We start from the raw sequence: 15,467 nt of genomic DNA, 5'->3' as shown, positions 1-15,467 counted from the left end.
AGTGTTTGTTTTAGAAATCTCTCTGGACCTTAGACTGAACACAACTGTGTCCACATCCCTTTGGTTTCCTAAAGCTGGGTGGGTTTAAGGTCAGAAAAGTCTTGTTTATTGCATTGAAAAATGATGAGCCTAGTTGTTGTATGTAGCCACCATAAGGGGGCAGGTTTATCTTATATTAGTCTGTGCTGTGTCATTGGTTTACACAGTGGAATGCTTTAGTAATTTAGTTTGTTTAGGGCCTGATGTTCACTCGTTCCAGAGGTATTTTATGTGAAGCTGACAAGCACATTGTGTGACAGTGTGACATGGTGTAGTGTCAGCCTTAAACAGGAGTGGCAGTTACTGTAATTGGTTCCATTGAACATTACAATGCAGCCATGGATGATAATGCATGTGATGGTCCATAGAGATCAATGTCAGGAGTGAAAAGTGTGATTTTTAGGTCAACACTGATCTATTACAAAGATGAGGGGTTTCAAACATATTTTAGTTCCAGGGACAAATACGGACCACTTTGATCTAAAGGGAGACACAGATTTTAGGCAGGAAAACAAGCAACAATATTCTGCTCAGTGAATATGTGTATAGTAATGGAAGTTCCAGACATTATCCAATCTTTAAGTTTCCTTCAGTTTGTGACCAATTTTTATTGAATTTGGGAAAAAATTGTGGAAGAATGTTATTAGAATTGCAGGATTTTTAAAAAGATAAAGAATTCCTTCAACGATTTTCAGTTAAAAATGTGATAAAAGCGTGTGAAAACTGTGATCCCTGAGAATATTGTGGACTTTCATTGAATTTGGAAGAACTGAGATATCTATAGCTGAATTACTTGGTATTTTTACACAATGATTCACGTTGTCTGTAATTTTTACTTTATCCTGCGGGCTGAGTTTGACACTCTAAAGGGCCAGATTTGGACCCTGGACCTTGAGTTTGACACATGTGATAGACAGTCAACTTGGTAAAAGGAGGAAACCTCTGAAAGTCCAGTTTCCTTCTTGGATTTAATCCAAAGCTGTTACAGCAGACATTGTACGCTAAGGCAATTGTGAAATATTCAACAACACAAGAAATATCATTACCTCAAAAAACACATATTACTGCGAACAAAAAAAAAAAAATTAGCATCAACAACATAAAACTATAGCTGTAAGAACTAACCTGTTGATCAATGTTAAGTTTAACTCGAATCTTTAATTCATTTTATTATCAGTTACTCAATAAAGACTGGTTTTAGTTGAAGTCACATTTTACTCATATACTTTTGTTTTGTTTTAGTTAAAATTTAGTCTGGAGAAATGCGTTTTAGTTTTAGTTTTTATTTTATTTTTTTAATTAATTTGACAGTTTTGTTACACTGTATTAACATTTGCAAAATTATGTTTATCATGGTTGTAAAAACTCAGTTGTAAGGATAAATCTAACTTTGTGTTTAGTCATTTAAACTAACAATGTGCCATATTACTTTTGTGTAATAAAAAATGTCTAAAGCCTGTGAGAAAAAGTTCAATAAATAATCAAATAATTCACAAGTTCTTGATTATTTTATGTATTTTTGAACAAAGTATGTCGCTCCAATTTTGAGAGTTTAAATTTGAGTGTTTTTCTTCTCTCAAATGTTCTTTTTTTACACTGGGGTGGATTTCAAATAAGTTTTACTTCATCCCATTTCATTTCGGGCATTTACTGTATGTTTTACTTTTGTATCATCTTTCGTGAGCTCGATAAAAACTTGATATGCACAGAATTTGTTTCTTTTTTTCGTACAACCTTTTTTGTTTTTGTTTTTTTGCCTAGCTTAAAAAAGGAAAACAACCAAGGCTTAGAAGATGAACTTTTGATTGACAACCCTTTATTCTGTGACTTATTTTTGACAAGAATGTAAATTTAAGAAGTACTGACAACAGAAATTCAAACTAACTATCTGGTCATGATCAACTGACCAGTAGAAACGTGACGAAAACGAAGAGTCTGGCAGTCGGTTAATAACAGAGCAGATGCAAAGGTTTCCTGTGTTAGCTATGGATATGTTGCTGTTGATGTGTGACTCAGCTCTACTGTAAAATATTCAGATGTGTAAGATTAAAGTGTATTACTTCATCGCTCAGTGCTGAGTCTGAAGATTAGGCCTGCGTCTGTCGTTCTGGATTTCATCCAAACAGCAACAAACACAACGAGCAGAGAAACAGAGGAAGCTTCGGTTTGAGCTCCAAACATTAGATTTTTTTTTTTTACAGTAGATCATTCCAAACTTTTCTGTTGGTCTGAGGAGAATTGAGCTTTTTTTCTGCTTTTTTCATTATACCCTCACTGTGTGATGATGTTTCCATGGTAGCCAACACATTTCCCCTATTTCAGATTGCTAATAAAAAACTGTAGCAGTTTAGAGGATTGTTGAGGGCTTTTAGCTCCCCTTCACATCAGCGGCGTTAATTAGTGCATATGTCATCAGGACGGCGACAGCCAGAGGTCTGGGAGTTGGATGCAGAGTCATTACTCTCTATGATCTCACGACTTCTCATTTTCTTCCACCTCTCCACTGTAGACAATCTTCTCACTGGTTCTGGCCGATGCATCACTTTGTGCTAAAAGCCAACAACAATGCTTTGACTCCTTCTTTGGAGACTGGGTGCCAGCTGTGCCTTTAGAGATAAGATAATCACGTCCTACTTCATATTTCATCCTCACATGAATAACCAGGAGCACACACTTGAAAACACAGCCTTCTAATTTGTGTCAGGCACTTTTGAATAGTGTTTGGGGATCGAATACAGAATGATGTCCATAAACGTAAAGATATTCAACAAATGTGAGTTTATTCTGTCAAAAGTTTTTGAAAAGGTTTGAAATGTCTTTTGTCCATAGTTTTGTGCGTTTAATTTCCTCAAGACCAGTTCAATAAATTAAAGAATCAATTTTTACCAAAGAAGACTAATGCACACAGAAATAATTTCATAAAATAATGAAAAAGAAAAGAGTCAGAGATAAAAACAAAGCATAAAATATAACAATATATCAAATATTAAACATTAAAATTTGCATAAAAACAGTAAAAGTTCAGCGAAGGGTTATAAGAAATCAGGTGGAATTGGTTAGTCATTGAGTTGTAGTTGTAGTTAGTTTATAAATACAATGTAAGTTTTCTAAAATTGTGTACAGAATGTGTTTTTAAATAAAACCACAAGCAAACTTATACATTTACTTTAAAACACCTTTCATACTAAATCTGAACGTATCTAAAAATAAAGAGCAATCTCTAAATAAAGTGTAATAATGAAATAAATACCAACATGTTAAGTGTAAAACTGTATAACATTTTCTTTGACATTTAAGCTTTGTAGCTACGATATCTACCAACTTTCTACTGTTTTAGTTTCACTTTAGTTCTGAACATAATCCGGTTCACCGCAAATCACAAAGTTTCTGTTACTAATGAATAACAATGGTTGCTCAACTAGAACTGCTGCAATCTGGAAACAGCCGATGAGTGAAAGGTGGAGCTACACTAGCCTTTGTTCTTAAGATACAAAAGCTTTGACCATACATTTAGAAATATCTGGACCTTTGATCAAATGGAAACCAAATATTTACATTATAGGATTAAACATTTATTTATTCTCACTCTATTCACGTAACCGTAGTACACACATAAGGATTTCTAAATCTGAAGAGATGTTTCGTTACAAAGACACATGAAGATAACAAGCAACTTGGAACCATGGATTTTTCCAACCTCCTACTTGAAAAAGTTACTTGGAACACCACCTGAAGTCGGAGCTCCTACTCAGTATAATTTAATATTTTAGCTCTGTTTGAGCTATTTCAAAGTACTTAAAAATAAAATTTCTCAACTCGGGAAGGTCGAGTTCCGAGTTGCCTTGATGCAGCATTAAGAGTTCCGTCGCCTATCTTACATAAGCTTGAAGTTTAGGTCATAAACATTGAACACATTTTATTGTTTTTGCCACTGTCGGCCTTAATCCAATTCAGAGCTGATAATCAGAACAAATGTACTCTTAACTTATCTCAGACCACAGGATCATCTGCTCGGATCATCTTATCAAACATAACATAATCTGGTGTTTGCCATTCTTGTTCAGGAAGGTAAAATCAGGACAGTTTGTGTACCTCCTCAGTGTGTGCATCACTTCTGTCAAAGCCTTAATCTGGAGCTCAGTCACCCTCCACCTAATGTCTCTAATTTACTCAGGCAAAAGATCAAGGCATGGTCTTTGATAAAGGATTGTGAAGAGGACAGAGAGAAGGAGACGAGGACCCCAGGGCATCGCATCGCTGAAACAGAGCGTAAATGAGTTTGACACAAAGGAACATTGATAAACACTTTGTGCCACTCCGGCTACACGAGTAAACTAACAAGAAGCCGAGCAAGAGCTGCAGTTAGTAAGAATTCATCATCAGTGGAAGAAGACTTGGCTTTCTGTTGACTATTCATGTGTTTCTGCTCCTCACATCGCTCCAGTGAAACAGACACCTGCAGATGTATTTTGCTCCTCTGCTTTAATATATTCTTATCATGAAGTAACTTAAGCTCCAGATGGCTCTCTGCATCCCCTCTGCTGTAGTCACTCATACTCAAGTGGAGATTTACTAAGGTTAGACAATACTTTAAAGGACATTCTCTATCAGTAGTTCAACTATTGCATGTATGGAAAGTAGTCTACTCAAGAGCACGCTATTCAAGACCAAGACTTTCTTGAGACCAGAATGGATCGAGTCAAGACCAAGACTTTTTGGGAATCAAGACCGAGTCAAGACCTAGACCATAAAAAACTATTTTAAAAATAATAGCTCAAGATAATGCTGTCTTTATTTTACTTTTCTTTTTAAATACATTTGACAAACAAAAACAAAGAGTCTTTTTCTTTTTTTAAAGCCCAACATGAGTTTCTCAACTAAACTCTGACAAAAAGATCAATCCTTGTATCTATTTAATAGCCATTGATACGTCCAGAATTATTTAAAATATCTGAAAATCAGATTTATTAATTTTTTCTCTCGGTTGAATGATGTTTAAAGTAAGTGTTCAGAGGGATTTCTGACAATAAATAGACAGACTGATGAGGTTTCTGACACATAAGGCACTGAAAAAGATTTCCAATGAGGCCCAACAATCAGTGATCTAACACTTAATGTTTGAAATCAAATTACAACATTAATTAATCAGGAATAGTTGCGAGTGCTTCTCCATATGATCACATTATTGAAGTTAAAGAATAGCAGGTGAGAGATCAGTGACGGCCTTGACGGAAAATCCTGAGTCTGGCCAGTCCGAGACAAGACCAAGACTGCCAAAATATGGTCTCGAGACAGGTCTTGAGTGCAACAACCCTAACCCAAAGATTTGGAAAATGGATGGAAATAAGATCACATTGAACGCAAAATATTTTAAAAATAAAGCGGATCTTTTATTCTGTCTGTACAATACTTTCTGCCCCACATGAGCTTGTCTTTCCTGAAATAACACTTCATTGTTCTGGTCTATAGAACCTTTGCATAACTGTTGCGGAGGACTCTGGACTGACGGAGTCGTTACGCAGCTGTGACCAGGGGTGGACTGGCTATCTGGCATACCAGGCATCATTCCTGTGGGCCGCCAACCCAAAGTGGGCCGGTCTGGTCCACTACGTTGTTTTTTGATGAGTGAGTGGAGGCAGACATGGTAACAGAAGGCCAAAAATTATCCAAAATTGGTAAAAACATGGCAAGTGAAAAGTGACTGAAATAGGCCAAAAACAGTCAAGAGTGGCCAAAAGATGTGCAAGTAAAGAGGAACCAGGTGGTATGTAATGGCAAGTTGTAGCTTAGATGAGCAAAATGTTGCAAACAATAGTGAAAAAGGTAAAAAATATTCAACAAAAAGAAGCAAAATGCAGGGAAAAAAGGAAACAAGTGCTATTTATTGGGCAAAAGTGAGCTTATTTGGATGAAAAGTGTCATCCAAATAATAGGAAAGACAAAAATTGGATAAGAATGTCAAAAATAACTTTTAAAAATGGGCAAGAAAATAGGAAAAAAAAAAAGTTATATTTACTGGCAAAAGGTAGCTAAAGTTTAAAAAAAATGTGTTAACTTTTTGAAAAGGGGCAAAAATGGCACAAAGGACACAGGTGAAAGGGGTTAAAACGTTTCTCCCTTTTAAGGTTTTCTGGGGGGTATAATAAATATGATTAAGACATAAAGAGCCACATGTTGAGCATCACTGACTTAATAACGGCTTCTACATGGTGTCCTCTGATAATGTAGTGAGCTGGTCTGGATAGAAAATGCGAGGACTGAATTTTTGTCCCAGTACGCCCCTGGCTGTGATGACTGTATATGCATGCAATGGAAATTGACACATTGACTTAAATGGAAACATATCAGTTCTGTTGCTGTTACACAGCAGATATGCAGCAGTTATTCATCCAGTGGAAATTGGGGGTTAGAAATCCATTTGATGATACCAAACTACTTGAACATAGTCAAAGTTGAGTAATATATTCTTCATTCCTGACATCTGAGTTCATCCAAATCACCTCCACTGTCTCTCTGTGGGAGTTTATTTTGATGGTCATGGTGGCTGAGTGCTTTACTATCGGAGGGATGCACATCACTGAACAACACAGCACATCAACTCTACTGAACATTTCAGAAAAGATTGACCTGTGCAGGACAGCTGTGTCAATTCACATCACACCACTGTTTAAAGCCGCAGTTACTACATTTCAGTTTTGCTTTGTGGCATAATATCATTCAGAATGTGTTTGAACCCAAGAAGCTCATCAGTTGTTACACTTTTAAAACAAATAGGATACTACTGGTGGACTGAATGTCACTGTGAATGTACATATATGTATACTATTTCATTTATATGTCCACATAAGCTCACTCTTCATTGTAAATACTGAAATAGAATGTTTAATTCATCCTTTTTGCACTACTCATCACTGCACTACTGCACTGTTATTCTATTATTATTATTATTATTATTATTATTATTATTATTATTATTGTCCTATTTAGTTTTGTACATATTTGTCTTTACTTACTATTTATATTTTCTCGTTGATTGTTATTATTCAATGTTTACATTGTTAGAGAGAGCACAGTTCACCTTCAAATTCCTCATGTGTATAACATTCATGACCAATAAAGGGTCAATAGAGTCAACCTCTGTTATGATTGAACATGTTATACTTTAGATCAGTGTTTCTCAAATCGATGTACATGTACCCCTAGGGCAGCGGTCTGCAACCTTTACTGTCAAAGGAGTCATTTTGCCTCATCTCATCTGGATTTAAGTCCTTCGGGAGCGAAAGAAAATACCATCTCAATGATGATAATAATAATAATGCATTGGGTTTTATATAGCACTTTTTCATAGACACTAAAAGCACTTTACATAGATGTGCATCATTCTTTTACTCCACACACGGTGGTGGTAAGCTACTATTGTAGCCACAGCTGCCCTGAAGCAGACTGAAAGAAGTGAGGCTGCCATAGTGCACCATCGGTCCCTCCGACCACCACCAACACTCACACACACCACATTCATAAGAGGCAATGTCGGTGAAGTGCCTTGCCCAAGGACACGAACGACAATGACTTGGATAGAGCTTGATTTGAACCCCCAACCCTTTGGTTATTGGACGACCCACTTTACCATTGAGCCATGATCGCCCCAATTAAGACAATCTAGTGTGTAAAATTCTATACGGTTAAGGTTATATTGAATAATGTTATGTAAAGAAGTTTTTTTTTTATTAATGTATTTGAAGTGCTACAAAAAAAATAACTTGATTTTCATAAGACATGGTCATGTCAGTCAACATATGCTAATTGCTAATTTTTTGCCACATATCGAGCCACATTGGTAGTTAAATTAATCTGTTCCCCACACAATTAAAATATTTTTTTTGTTGATTTAGTAATCTTACCAGGAATTTAAAACTTATGGTTAATCAAAGGTGCAGTTGATGATCTGTAGATGTTGCAGGAGGTGAAATAGGAAGAATGCTGAGTCATTGCACAATGTGATTTATTTTTAGGTTAACATATTGTTGTATCCTGATTTTATTGGGTGTCAATGTCATTAATCATTAATACCCTTTGTAAGAAAATAACCATTCTTCATTTTAATATTTTTTCTAAAGCTATAGGGAGCCATTGCAAAGAGTCAAAGAGCCACATAAGGCTCCAGAGCCGCAGGTTGCAGACCCCTGCCCTAGAGGTATGCAATGGCACTACAGGGGGTACTTGAAAGAGAGAGGCCCCCCTCATTTACAAATCTTACGTGAAAACAGGAGTTTTCACGTAAGATTTACATGATTTACGCGAGTAAATGTCGTACGACGGGACCAACATGGAACTAATGAAACATTCGTATCTGACCAATCCCAGCGCACCAATGATCGGGTGTTGATAAATGCAGCAGCTGAATTTGATTGTCATTAACATGTTACGCCCTCAATTATTACAGATTCAGAGGCCCCGCCCACTGAGTTAAAACAACTATTTGCAAGAAAATAAACATCTTCACAGCTGAGGTAAAGAAAAACAAACATGCTTTTCTGTAGTGTGAAAACTGGAATTTAAGGAGCTCATTTAAATGCTCTGTAGAAGAATATAACGAAGGAAGTGAACAGCGCTTCCGTATTGAAACTGACTCAGGCTGAGGTTTGAATTAAATTATCAATAACAGATCAGGATCAGACTGACCTGAGAGTTTCAACATGGCTGCTGCTTGGTTCAAGGGTGTGAGACGTTGGATTTGTTTGGACTGCAATGATACCGTTAATAAAGTATTTCATAAATGCTTTACAAATTCCGTGTGCATCTAAACTGACTGTTGTGGATTAATGACACTAAACGAGTCCGGACCGAGTCTGTTCCGGTCTGAGGAGATTTGGATCCGTGAGGACAACAAACTGGAATCTGAATAGATGGGGTTCAACTCCCTACAGTGTCCTTGCTAAAAGCCAAAATACATGAAAACACAATAGTTATCACTCTACACCTTTAACAACAAACCTAAATGTCCCTGAAGTTTCACCTTCAAACACAACCTCATTTGGTCATCCATGATAAAGCTGTTTAACCTCCCACTTATCTATAGCAATACATGCTTCCTACGGGTTAAAATAACACAAACCTCCTCTGTGGTATACAACAGTGTTTCCATGCTGGTCCAACACAGCAGAAGCAGTGCTCCTGTCCTCTGTGTGTGGTGCGAAATGGGTGAACGAACCTATGCGCTCCAGTCCAGTAGTAGAGTTTATCAGTGGGTTTAGTGAAGGAAAACCAAAAAAAGTGCAGGTGTCAGTAATAACGTGGCCTTTTTTAAAATTCATTTTTTCATTTCATTTTTTAATAACTTTGATCTGTCCTGAATGTGTGTCTGCTTATATTTAAATGACAGCTGAGGCTCGTTTGATACATTATTTTCAGTCTCAGTCAGATTTTTGCTGTGCTGCAGCACAGATCCACACGTTCAGGTTTGCGCACACAAGGTCAGACCAGACGTGAGAGTTGATCGTACTGTACGATCACGTCAGAACTGATTAATGCAGGAGCTTGCGGGACTTTGGTCGAACGCACGTAGGGCCAGAGAGAGAGAGAGAAACAAATGAAAGCATAGAAAACACGAGGTTTTATAATGTTTATTTTTTAGTTAAAAATGAAAATCATAATAAATATTACCAGCAACACACAAAATAAGAGAAAAATATACTGAATAAAAAAAAAAAAAAACAGACAATAAAAAAGTACACCAAAAACACACACAATGGGAGAAAAATTCTTACCAGCAACACACAAAAACGACAACAAAAACTTGGGATGTCCCGATACAACTTTTTCACTTCCGATATGATACCGACATTGTAGCCTTGCGTATTGGCCGATGTTGATATCGATACGATACGACATCAGCACGTATCATACATACTTTTATGACTTATTTTGTAGTGTGGAATGTTAGAAAAGGCTTAATCAAGTGATGTTACTCACACAGAGAACAATAGTCAGCAATTCAAGTTTGCTTCAGTTATGGTGGGAACCACTGAGGGCGGGGACAAAAACGGAACGCTTATATCAGAGATTTTAGATGCAGTTTGATAAAATTCAATATTGGTATTCTGGCTGATATTGGACTGATATCAATATCAGATCAGGACACCCCTAACAAAAACACACAAAATAAGAGAAAAATATACTGAATAATAAAAAGAACAGACAAACAACAACAAAGTACACAAAATGACACCAATAACACACACACTAAGAGAGAAAAATTCTTACTAGTCTGGGACACTCTGATGGACTATCCTTCTATCCTGTCCTGTTTGCCCTTCTGTTCACTAACTCAACCAGTCAAGGCCGATGGCTGCCACCTCAGAACCTTCTTCTGATGGAGATTTCTTCCTATAAAAAAGAGGGACTTTTTTCGTCCCACTGTCGCTAAATGCTTGTTCATGTGGATCTTGTTGAGTTCTTTCTTTTTACTATGGACTTTATATTTTGTTGAGCGCTTTGAGGTGACTTTGTTGTAATATGCCCCATATAAATAAAGTTGAATTGAATTGAACTATTACCAGCAACACACAAAAACGACAACAAAAACACAAAATAACAGATAAATATACTGAAAAATGAAAAAGAACAGACAAACAACAACAACGAAAATACACAAAATGACACCAATAACACAAAAAATATGTTAGAAATAATCTTGATTAGAACATGGACTGAAAATACAAAGGTCAGTCTTGGTCCCACAGCAGGCAGGGTGACCGTAAATGATAAAAACTGTATAAATAATCTATTCAGGAGGCACAAAATACAGTTTCATTCCACTTATTTACAAAATGACATTCTTTAAAATTTGGGTTATCAATTTCATCATTATGATCTATAGTTGTCTTTACACAGAATTCTGAGCAAAACGTTCTAGTTGGATACATGGATTCAAAAGTAAGAGTAAGGGGTTACATGAGCTAAAGTTTGAGAACCACCGCATTAGATGACTTACAGAGGCCGGAAGGGTTATGCTAAATTTAGCAATGAGTATTTCCGTTTACTTCACTTGCTAAAAACTTTACCATCGATTTTAAAGGGGACACATCATGGTTTTAAATCCTTCCTTTTTAGATATAAATCATACAGTTGTGGTCTATATAAAGCGGAACTGCAATGCTTGGGTCTGAATTCCTCATTATTATAGCTCCCCAGACCCCTTTTCTGATGCGCTTCTAAGAGCAACTCGTTTTGGTGCGGTCTCTTTAAATGCAAATGAGACACTTCATACCCCGCCCCCTCTCCAGGTTCAACTCCACCCTGCTCGGCCATTTTTGTAGTTTGATTGAAGAGATATGGCTATGTAGCGGCGCAGAAAAAGTTTATTCGCACGTTATTTACACAATGTCAACAAAGGAATACTTGTCCATCCAGCTTTACATGTTTGAGCCAGAGTCTGACCCAGCGGAGCGAGATGAAAATGAAGATGATGAACCTGCAGAACCCTAACAAGTGAGCTAACACAAGCACCGAGCTAACGCTAGCGCCAAGCTAACGTCACGAAATGCATTTTAATACAGTGTTTTCGGAGACAAAAATGGCAAAATGAAATGACTAATGAAAACTTTAGACTTAAATTAAATCACGTAGGCCATATCATCAAGGATCTAAAATGAGCACACAGCGCTAACATATGAAGACGGTGCAACTGCTAATGCTAACAAAACAATGACAGGGACGTCTTATCATCACACTTTTTAGCGTTATTTACAGCTTACCGAAGTGCTCTGTCCGTCTTCTCCAAAGATAGAAGGAATTGAACCCTCAATCAGACAAAGTCTTTCTGTAAATCCTTCTTTATACTGGTGGAGGTTGCTGAAGCAGTCATCCATGAAGTGCTGCGCGCACACAAAAATGACCTTACCCACAGATGTGGGTACATTTCCGTAAAAAATAAAATTCAACCAGGCACTTTGAAAAGGTTCTGATGCTGGGAGACGTTGTAATGAAGCGTGTGGGTTACTACATCCAACAACCGAACATTTTGACTTATCCTCTCGTAACTTCTGCATCCTGGAGCTTGGACTACAAAATAAAAGCGAGAAATAAAAATGGCGGATTGCTCGAAGTGTTAGGCCTGGAGTCGATGTCCTAATTTTGCAGTTCCGCTGATGTTGTTGTTCAAAAAACGAGAATCGAAAAATCGAAACAGATTGAAAAATATGACCAAAACAGAATATAAAGATATCAACGGAGCACCTGAAGAGATTAATTTGAACTTTTCTGTGCTTCTAAACACTATAAATATACATCAAAATGCATTTAAGGGCTAAAAAAGTGGATTTAGCATGATATGTCCCCTTTAAAGGATAAACCACCATAGAGATGTGTGGTATGGTCCCAAAACATGTAAATGAGGGTTTAGTCCATGTCATATAGCTACTGTATATTATACAGTAGAAGTTCCTTAGAAGGAGATTCTGAAGTAGATTACAACATATTAATCTATTTGCTACACTTGCAGCATTTAATTCAGCAAACCAAAAACATTTCTACAAAGTAAAATTAGACAATCTTCAGTTGCAGAATTTTTTTCTTTACTTTGCTTTGTTTCGAAATCAGATTATTTTTTACAAAGAAAGCTAATGAGCAGCGAGTATTTGATAACTTCTATTGTAAAGGTTTTGTAATCTGAGGATGAATAGAAACGTGTGTTCCATGGACTAAATAGAGTTTGACAGGCCTTCTTTATTTCCTTTCATCCTGGATTTCCAAAAGGTTGTGATTGTAATATCAAAGCTCAAGGTTTGATAAAACAGCAGACAGCCACAGGCTCACAGGCTGTCCAGTGCTTTTGGTGTTCAATTACTTTTTCTATCATCCAGTTATGTTTTCGGTCCAGACAAAGTTAAGCAATTATCTTTGTTTTTCTCACGCCCAATCAAGTGTGAGACAAGTTGAGTTTTTAGTGACTCTCAGTGACATTGATCCACAGCAATAGACACTAATGTGTAGCCGATGCCATTTGCTTTACGGTAATATTTTCTGCCTAATACACAATTATTGGAGGTTTTGCAAATGTGCCTGTTATCATTTAATGTATTGTGCAGAACAAGTTTCTCATTTAAATGATACCTTATTGTCTGACCTATGCTTGTATTAACAAAAGGTTTTTGAAAAATAAATCAATGCCAGTGGTAACACAAAGAATACTTTTGCTTTTTTCTCAAACCGTCTGCAATCCTTCTGAAAATATCAGACTTACTGCACATCAGACGTGATTCAAGACGCTTTCAGACCTTGCTAGCATTAGCATTAGTTGCTAGATGATGATGCTACCTTCCTTTTCCCTCATCTTATCAGTGCCTCGCTTTTTGAGAATCATATTTATTGATGGGGATCATCATTTTTATCATCTTGCACTGGGAATGTTGTTAAGATTATAAGATAAAAGCAGTTTTTGCCCCCAAACTCACCCAAAATCACTTTGATTTATGAATATTTATGGGACCGGCCACACCTTGAATAACGTGGTTGGCGTCCACAATGTTGACATTATTATCTAAAGTCACAATGACATGCATTAATTCCTTTCTTGTCCATTTAATTTTTTTTACAGAGTAAAACTCTTCCATTTTCTATCATGAGCCAAAAATTCTGTAAATGTATCTGAAATCCTTTGAATTGTGTTAGTAGCTTCTGCATGTGATTCGCTAATGAGTTTTACTGGTTATATTTTCATAAACACTAGTACAGTGCCCGTCGGAGGTATGTATTCAAATAGTGGGAGGAGCTTAAGTAGAGTTGTCAATTATGGCCAAATGAGTATGTGTTTGAAGGTTGGATGTACAAAGAGGTGTACATACTCTGTGCTCTGTAGTGTTATAAAGGGGTTTATTTGCAGGTACAAAATAAAATAGCATGTGCGATTTCCCTGGTTTAATTCTATGGGACATGCGCATGATAAATGTGTTTGTTGCTTTTCTCATTTTTATGTTTTTTTTTGTTTGGTGTATTTTTCTGTAATTTATGTTTTTTGGAGTCATTTTGTGTATTTTTGTATCTTTTGTATCTGTGTTTTGTGCATTTTTTGTTGCCATTGAAAATTGGATGTACAAAGAGGTGTACATACTCTGTAGTGGGACATGCACATGATAAATGAGTTGGTTTTTTTTACTCATTTTTATATTTTTTTTGTTTGGTGTATTTATTTTAAATGCATGTTTTTTGGAGTCATGTGTATTTTTGTATCTTTATGTTGTGTTTTTGTGCATTTTTTGTAGAATTATTGTTTTTTGTTGCCATTGCAGTGTGATTCTGGAGTCATTTTGTGTATTTTTGTATCTTTTTTTAGTGTAGTTTTGTGTTTTTCTGTTGTCATTTTGTGTATTTTTTGTATCATTATTTATTTTTGTGTATTTTGAGTCATTTTCATATTTTTGTTGTTGTTTGGTCTATTTTTCTATAATTTATGTTTTTTGGAGTCATTTTGTGTGTTTTTGGAGCCTTTTTGTATATTTTTTATGCATTTCTGTTGTTGTTTTGTGTACTTTTTCTATAAATATTGTTTAGTTTTTTTTGTTTTAATTGACTAATTTAGTACATTTTTATCCTAACTACCGTGTGTGTGTGTGTGTGTGTGTGTGTGTGTGTGTGTGTGTGTGTGTGTGTGTGTGTGTGTGTGTGTGTGTGTCGCTACTCCTTCGTGGACTCACACACGCACGCGCTCAAAACTTGTGAAAGAGTTTTAAAGTATCATCCTCTCGTGTGCCTGCTTGGCTGTGTGTACGCAGCACTGATTGGCTCTGGCCACACACGTGACTCTAGCTCGTCACTGTGATTGGCTCTGGCACGTACCGGAGGAGCTGTGCAGTGAAATTGATAAAGATGGTGCGCTAGCGCCCTGTCACACTGAGGTCAAAAGCTGAATAGGTTTCACTTCTGGGTGAACATGAATATGCCGTCCGGGCGAAATAAAATAAAATTCAACATTTTGAAACGACCAAATTACTCCAAAATAAGAGATGCACCAACTTGTGGTATTTGGAAGCCGTGGACAAAGTTTCAGGGCGAACAGATACTGCGTCGGGGAGATATTCGCTCCACAAACACACGCTCACGCATGCAGACCTTTCTTGCATTATCGTATAGAAGATAGTATGGATGGATTGATGGCTATACTGTATATGTAATAAATCATCAACATGTGATAACCTTTTATAGGACTATTTATTACTCAAATTTATATAATTGCAGATTGATGTGCATATCAGTTTATAGTTTATAGTGACTAAGGCCTACACTATAAGACAGTGTAGGCCTTATAGATCAATACATGAATCTTGTTCTGTATATATTTGTATTTGTATTTTTTTTTTTATCTTTGTAGTCGTCTTATGTGTTTTGCGAGTAATGTGCATTTTCATTGTCTTATTGTGTTTTTGGAATCC

General features: G+C 36.4%; 1 protein-coding gene across 1 annotated transcript in view; it reads left to right on the top strand.

Moving 5' to 3' along the window:
* Nucleotides 1–15,467, top strand: part of shank3a (SH3 and multiple ankyrin repeat domains 3a) — a 245,538-nt gene that overhangs the window by 24,871 nt on the left and 205,200 nt on the right.

The sequence above is a fragment of the Gouania willdenowi genome, chromosome 6 (assembly GCF_900634775.1).
Source record: "Gouania willdenowi chromosome 6, fGouWil2.1, whole genome shotgun sequence".
Taxonomy (NCBI): domain Eukaryota; kingdom Metazoa; phylum Chordata; class Actinopteri; order Blenniiformes; family Gobiesocidae; genus Gouania; species Gouania willdenowi.
The sequence above is the reverse complement of the archived record's forward strand: the minus strand, read 5'-3'. Positions and strand labels throughout refer to the sequence as shown.